The following is a 7,979-nucleotide window of genomic DNA, read 5'->3' on the forward strand; positions in this document are numbered from 1 at the left end:
TCATCAGAGGTCAGAACTACCTGGTGAAAGAAGACTCCCTGAAGAAGGATCCACAATTATTCAAAGGCATCGACAAAGTGAAAAACAAGAAAATCGATGAGTCAATCCAAGCTAAACAGAAACACTGAAGAATTCCATTCCAGACCAGAACACAATTGGAGGCATTTTTTATTCAAAGCTGGGCATTAGTATTTAATAGTTCATATATAATTTTGAATATATTTGAATTTCTTTGTTCATTTGGCACTGCTGAACATGAAGCAGTCTTAAATCATTTAATTTTTTTTTGTAAAATCTGACTTACCAGATTAAAATATTCGATCAAGGGAGAAATTTCAAAGATTACTGGACCAGTAATCCAGAGGCCTGGACTCAAGATCCAGTGACAGCCAGGACGTCAAGGCGGGAAACACTCCGCACGAGTCTGCAGTGAGCGATTCCATCGAAGGTAGAGCACAATCTCTTTAATATAAGAATGTATATTTTATAATAATTAATCACTCAAGACCTTCCTGGTCTCTGCATCTCACCTGTTCTCTGGATAAACTTGCAGAAAGTATTTCAACCTGTAAAGCAGGAGTCTAGGGAATGTATAATGATATTTTCTCGCCTTCGGGCAATATTTTAATCAATACAGTGTGGGACAACCTGTCTGGGCACAACTCCATGACTTTCTCTTTAACTAGTGACCTCACAATCACTAACTTCTATGGTAACAATCTTCAGCTCATCACATCCGGTACGTAGCTCTAATCTTAATGCACATTTAAACAACCTTTCAAGTCCAGTTACAGTTTTTGTTGCCTTACCTGCACAAGCTTAAAAAGTGAAAAATGGAAGCAAGTTTAACTGAACATTCTGGTGGTCAGTTCGGGCACGGGAAAAAAATGAAAGGACTCGGACCAGGTCGGATGTGGTGCTGTCAGGCTTGGGTCGGGTTTCATTTGCTGACCCGAGCAGGCCTTTAGTTACTGTTGCAACCTTATATTCCCACTTGACAATCTGTATATTTTGTTCATTTCAATTTTGTCGACAAGCTCTTTGAATCCAGTTCCCCTGTCCTCAAGCAGGCTCAGTTTGGAAATCGATTCCGCTTTCTGGAAGGCTGAAAGCAATCGATGACCTTCAACTAAAAATGGCAACAGAGAAGGGCTCATCTGGGATTTGAACCCAGGACCTCTCACATATTAATCACTTATATACCCAAAGCGAGAATCATACCCCTAGACCAACGAGCCACAGTTGGCTTAGATTTTATTCGCTCCTGTGGAATTTCACTGGCACCCACAGCCGATCATGCATTTTTTTCAGATCAAAACAATATCCTACAAAGCTGAAATAAAAACAGAAAGTGCTGGAAATACTCAGCACCTCTTAGCATCTGTGGAGAGAGAAACAGAGTTAACATTTCAGGGTTTTCACCTTTTGTTTGAGCCATCTTTTCAGACTGCTTCTGTCCATCCAATCTCACTTTTTACTCTATCCACATTCTAAGGGTGGTGCAGTTGTGAGCACTGTAGCTTCACAACTTCAATGACCCCGATTCAGTTCTCTATACTGCCTGTGTGGCGTTTGCAAGTTGTTTATGTGGGCTTCCACAAGGTACTCTGGTTTCCTCCCACAACGAAAGACTTGTGGGTTGATAGATAAATTGACAGTTGTAAATTGGCCCCAGGGTCGGTGATAGGAGAAATGTGGGGATGTGGTAGGAAATTCTGGGTCAACATAGAATTAGTATAAATGGGTGGTTGATGGTCAGTGCAGACTCAGTGGGCCAAAGGGCCTATATCAGTGCTGTATATCTCTTTAACCATTCTCGAAGCAAATGCATTTTTCATGAATTCCTCATTTCTTTTATTAATGACAATTTTATATTTCCGGCCCTTGCTTCATACGATGCCACAAGTGGAATCATGTTTCCAACAACCCGATCAAACCCCTTCACTATTTCCTCATATTGCAATGTTTCTTTAACCCTGACAGACTGTGGAGTTTCTGCTGCTTGATTGCAGTTCTTGCTTCCCGCCAGTAGATGTCACCTCACTCCAATATAGTGAAGTTTACAAATGTGAGAGAGACACAACAGGAAATAATTGTTCACATTATAGTGAATGTGTGGGATTTAGAAATACTAGGAGTGGAGACGAGTTATTATTGAATTTGTCAAACCAAACATATGTTATAATGTTGTGTTAAATCTGTCACTCTGTTGTCTTGATTCTGAGAGTGACATAGACTCATCGAGTCATTGGGTCATTTGTGGTATAGAAGGAGGCCATTCGCCCCATCGAGTACAGGCCAGCTCTCCATGGAGCGATCCAGTCAGTCCCACTCGTCTGCTCGATCCCCCTAGCCCTGTAAATCTATTTCCTTCAAATGCCCATCGAAATTCCTTTTGTAACCAACGATTGTCTCCACTTCCTCCGCCCTCGGGGGCAGCGAGTTACAGATCATTACCAATCACTGTGTAAAAAAGCTCTTCCGCACATTCCCCCTGCGTCTCTTGTCCAAAACCTTCAATCTGAATCCCCTAGTCCTTGTACCAATAGTTAATGGGAACAATTTTTCCTTGCCAACTTATCTAAAACTGTCATAGCCTTCGACACCTCTATCCATTCTCCCCTCAATCTCCTTTGATACAGGCAGAAAAAACCCTGTTTTTCTAACCTAACCTTGAAACTAAAACCCTCCATCCCTGGAACTATTCTGGTAAATCTCCTCTGCATCCTCTCAAGAATCCGCACATCCTTTCTAAAGATTGGTGAGCAGATCTGGATGCAACACTCCAATTGGGGCCTAACCAGAGTTCAGCATAACAACCCTGCTTTTGTACTCAATGTCTCTATTTATAAAGCCCAAGATCCCACATGCTTTGCTAACCACTCTCGCAATATGTCTTGCCAACTTCAAAGAATGATGGACATGTACTCCAGGTCCCTCTATTCCAGCACACTCTTCAGAACTGTAGCATTGAGTATATATTGCCTCTCCCTATTTCTTCTGCTAAAATGCATCACCTCACACTTGTCACTATTAAATTCCATCTGCCACCTGTCTGCCCATCCTACTAGCCGATAACTATCCTGTTTCAGGCAGTTCATATCATCCTCACTGTTTGCCACTCCTCCAAGTTTGGTGTCATCGGCATATTTTGAGATTCTACTCGATATTCCAAGATCCAAGTCATTAATCTGTAGCAAAAAAAAGCAATGGTTCTAGCACTGACCCTTGGGGAACACCACTGTCGACTATCCTCCGGTCTGACCAAGAACCATTTCATATGACTCGCTGTTTTCTGTCCTTAAACCAATTTCCTATCCAAATGGACACTGACCCTCCTAATGCATGAACCTCAATTTTGTTAACCACCCTTTTATGTGGTACTTTATAAAATGCTTTTGTAAAATCCACATAAACAACATCCACTGCATTCCCTTCATCAACTTTCTCAGATAGTTTATCAAAAAATGCAGTTAGATTCATCAAGCATGAACTTCCATTTATAAATCCATGCCCACTCTCCTTAATTAACTCAAACCTCTCCAAATGACTTGATTTTTTCCCTGACCTGTTGGTCTTGTGCTTATAGCAAGCTCACCACAGAGCATGTATTTGGCAATGTGACTGTCATTCATTTGGCCCAGTCAACAGAGCCGCCTCTGACTCAAGTGGGCAAACATGCTGCGGATCCCTGCACGCTGGTGTACTTCCTCATTCGGCACTCTGTCCTGCCAGGAGATGCCCAATATCCATCTGAGGCAGTGGAGGTGGAAGCTGTTCAGCTGCTTTTCTTGGCTTGTATAAGTTGTTGATGCTTCTCTACTATAAAGGAGGGTGCTGAGAACACAAGTCTGGTACACATGGAGTTTTGTATTTTCGGTCAGTTTGCTGTCGGTTCACACCCGTCTTCTCAACTTTGACATGACAGCTGCAGCATCAAGGGACAGATTGCTGGTGATTGTTGATCCAAGGTATGTGAACTGTTGACGACCTCCAAAGTGAGGTTGTCAATGTTGATGGAAAGTGGAGTCTCTACGTCCAAATCTCTACGTCCAAGTGGAGTCTTGCCAAAAGATGAACAGCTTGTCGTCAGCTCTGATATACAGGTGAACACCCCCATCTGAGTCACTGAAAGTGTACAATAGCAGCATGGAGAAGAATACACCAATTATAAAGGATGTGATAACTAGACAGTTAGAAAATAATGATATGATTGGGCAGAGTCAACATAGATTTATGAAAAGGAAAACAGGCTTGAAAAAACCCGTTGAGTTTTTTGAGGATGTTACCTGTAGAACAGATAAAGAAGAACCAGTGGATGCTTTGGTAATGTCCCACACAGGAGGTGAGTAAACAAAATTAGAGCACATAGGATTGGGGATAATATACTGGTGTGGATTGAGAATTGGTTAACAGACCGAAAACAGAGAGCAGGAATAACGGGTCCTCCTCAAAATGGCAGGCTGTTACTATTGGGGTACTGCAAGGATCAGTGTTGGAGCCACAGCTGTTAACAACCGAAATAAATGATTTGGATGTGGGGATTAAATGTAATATTTCCAAGTTTGCAGATGACACAAAGCTAGGTGAAGTGTGAGCTGTGAGAAGGATGCAGAGAGGCTTCCAGGGAACCTGGAGAGGCTAAGTGAATGGGAAAGAACATGGCAGATGGAATATAATGTGAATAAGTGTGAATAAGTGCAGTTGGCTGCCATGTGACCAGATTTGCGACAGGTGCGGCAAACTCTGGGCTGCCCAGCGTAGACCAAGAAGCCTCGATACCGGAAAACCCTCCACTTCCACTTTGGTGGAATAAACAGAAAGACAGAGTATTTCTTAAATGGTGAGAGGTTGGGAAGTGTTGATGTCCAAAGGGACCTGGGTGTCCTTGTTCATGAGACACTAAAAGCTCTTGTGCAGGTGCAGCAATCAATTAGGAAGGCAAATGGTATGTTGGCCTTCACACGAGGGGTCTTGAGTACGGGAGTAAAGATGTCTTGTTGCAATTGTATAGAGCCTTGGTGAAACCGCGCTGGAGTATTGTGTATAGTTTGGTCTCCTCATCTAAGGAAGGATATACTTGCCATAGAGGGAGTGAAACAGAGGGTCACCAGACTAATCCCTGGGATGGTGGGACTGAAACTGGGCCTGTATTCCTTAAAGTTTCGAAGAATGAGAGGTGATCTCATTGAAACTGATAAAATTCTTACACGGTGTGACAGTGTGGATGTAGATAGGATGTTTGCCCTGGTTGGTGAGTCTAAAATCAGGGGACCAAGTCTCAGAATAAGGAGTAGGCCATTTAAAACTGAGATAGGGTTGAATTTCTACACTCAGACGGTGGTGAATCATTGGAATTCTCTACCCCAGAGAGCTGTGGCAGTTCAATCATTGAGCATGTTCAAGACAGAAATTGTTAGAAATCTTGATACTCATGACATCAAGGGATATGGGGATAGCACGGGAAAGGGGCAGATAGAGGTAGATGATCAGCCATGATCATCAGGCTCGACGGGCTGAATGGCCTACTCCTATGTTCCTCTGTTCCTAAGAGAGTTGGCGCCAGCGCGCAGCCCTGCTTTACCCCACTGCTGATCTTGAAAGTGTCTGATGTTGCTCCATTGTAACTGATGGAACTGTGCATGTTCTCGTGGAAAGAAGAGATGATGCCCAAGAGTTCAGGAGGGTAGCCGAGTTTCCATCGCAGTTTGAAGATTCAGTCTCTGCTGACAAGATCAAAGGCCTTGGTGATGTCATTCAAAATATGTGTGGCTCTGTGACGCAATGGATAGTGTGTTGGACTTCTAAATAATGAAAAAGAAGGTATTCAAAGGTTGTGGATTCAAATCCCACCAGCGTCAGATTTTGGACCAGAGACAGAAGAGCACAACGGAAAAGAGAGTTAACAAGTGTGTCAAAAGCACCGACTCAGAGACAGAGCGAGAGAGAGAGGAGCACAGCAGGAGCGGAGCAGGGGGAAAAAAATCAAGGAGTGACATCACAATGGAGAGTGAGAGCAGGGAAACAGAGAGCCGCTGGGGTGAGTTTACAGGATTTGGTTCTTGCTTCGGTGCAGTGGAAGGAGCTGTTTGGTGAGGATCTGGTAAGCTGTGACATCACAGGCAAGCAGGTAGTTGATTGGTTTGGAAAAAGCTGCATGTTTGATGAGTATCTGGTAAGTGATTAAGGTCCATTTTAGTCCTAATGTTTAAAATAGTAAACAAACTAGTAGTAAGCTTAATAAAATATACAGCAAAATAAACAATTGATTAAAATAATTAAGTAGTTAATTGAAACACGTTAAGGATGACAGGACAGGTGATATGTCACAGCTGCAGCATGTGGGAGCTCCTGGATGCCAGTGTGATCCAGAGCAAACACATCTGCAGCAAGTGTAGTATCTGTTCTTATCAGTGCTTATTTGATTGAGAAGAGACCATGATCATTGCCTTTTGATCCTGGGGGAACTTTGAGTAAAATGGCTATAACCAATTTTCGAGTTTTGGGCCAGCGAGTGCGCAACACTGTTCGGGTGGTCGTGAAGGACAAGGAAGGAGATGCACCGGTCGATCGCACCTTCTTCATCAAGAAAATTCTCTTCGATTGCTGCGGATTTCAAGCGACGGACGTCTTCTGCCTGCAGGATTTCCCCAGCAGTGGATACTTCGACGTGACATTCCGGAACGTGGCGGGATGCATCAAGTTTCTGAAGGCGTTCAAGGAGAAAGGGGACCGGGCGCCACTGTCGATCCTCACAGCGGAGCCGCTCTTCACGCTTCCGTCACAACGGGACCGGGTGGTGACGATTCACCTCTACAACCCCCATGTTCCGGTGGTGGATGTACTCACCTTTCTCGCCAGGTACGTCGAGGTGGCCGGCAGCAGCACTGATGTCAAGGACCCCTTTGGGATCTGGACCAGCAAGCGGCAGGTCAAGGTGACCTTGAAGGTTGATCCCAGTGGAGCCATCATCCACCCTCCCTCCAGCTTCGCTATCGGGGGAAGTCGAGGCTTCTTGGTCTACGCTGGGCAGCCCAGAGTTTGCCGCACCTGTGGCAAATCTGGTCACATGGCAGCCAACTGCAGCACGGTTGTTTGCAAGAACTGCAAGGAGGAAGGCCATCAGACCAAGGACTGTAAGCAGACTAAGTGTTGCAACTTGTGCGGTGCGGCAGGCCATCTCTACAAGACCTGCCCCAAACGTTGCCTCAGCTATGCTCAGGCGGCAAGGTCCAAGGAAAGGCCGGGAGAAGTTTCGACGAAGGCGTCCGCTGTTCGAAAGGAGACCAGCAACCTTCTCCGCAGCGAGGAACTTCAACCTGAGAAGGAAGGGGAGGCAGCTGAAACCAACGACCCAGCACCTATCCAGCGCCCGGAAACCCCTCCTCCACAGACAGAATCAATGGAGGAGGAGGCAGCAGATGGACAAACAGGTCAGTGGCAAGTGGTCCAGAGGAAAACCACAAAGAAAAAACATCCCAAAGCCACCACCCAAACCAGTGGCAAGAGGAGGCTCTCTTCTGAATCAGACTGCAACAACTCCTCTTCACTGGACGGGGAAATGCTGGAGCGACAGCCCCTTCAAAAGAGGCGGCAGAACTCCGAGATGGATGATGGAGCATCCCAGCCCCCGAGCACTGGAAGCTGTGATGGGCCCGGCGTGCCCCAACATCAATGCACCACACGTAACGACGTGGCCAACGCATCTCAGCTCCGGGACACCGGGAGCAAAGACACGTCTGGCGCACCTGAGCTCCTGGAGACCGGGAGCTGTGATGTTTTCGAGGAGGAACAGATGGAAGCAGCTGAGGACAACCCAATCCTCTCTGCCTACAAGACCCCCACCCGATGTCACCCGAGCGGCACAAACCCTGCATGAAAAATCAGGAGGGGTTTCTGAGCCCAACCAACGTGAAACTGCTTGCGCAGACGATGGGTATGCAGGAACACCCCGAAGGGGAAGGACTGGGACTAGCGAG

At 45.5% G+C, this 7,979-nt stretch overlaps 1 non-coding gene across 1 annotated transcript; it reads right to left on the reverse strand.

Moving 5' to 3' along the window:
• Positions 1 to 1,149: 1,149 nt before the first annotated feature.
• trnap-ugg (transfer RNA proline (anticodon UGG)) lies at positions 1,150 to 1,238 on the reverse strand. The gene is given in 2 exon segments: positions 1,150 to 1,185; positions 1,203 to 1,238. It is a non-coding gene; the product is annotated as a tRNA-Pro (tRNA).
• Positions 1,239 to 7,979: the final 6,741 nt, after the last annotated feature.

This window comes from Heterodontus francisci, unplaced genomic scaffold (assembly GCF_036365525.1).
Source record: "Heterodontus francisci isolate sHetFra1 unplaced genomic scaffold, sHetFra1.hap1 HAP1_SCAFFOLD_43, whole genome shotgun sequence".
NCBI classification, from domain to species: Eukaryota; Metazoa; Chordata; class Chondrichthyes; order Heterodontiformes; family Heterodontidae; genus Heterodontus; species Heterodontus francisci.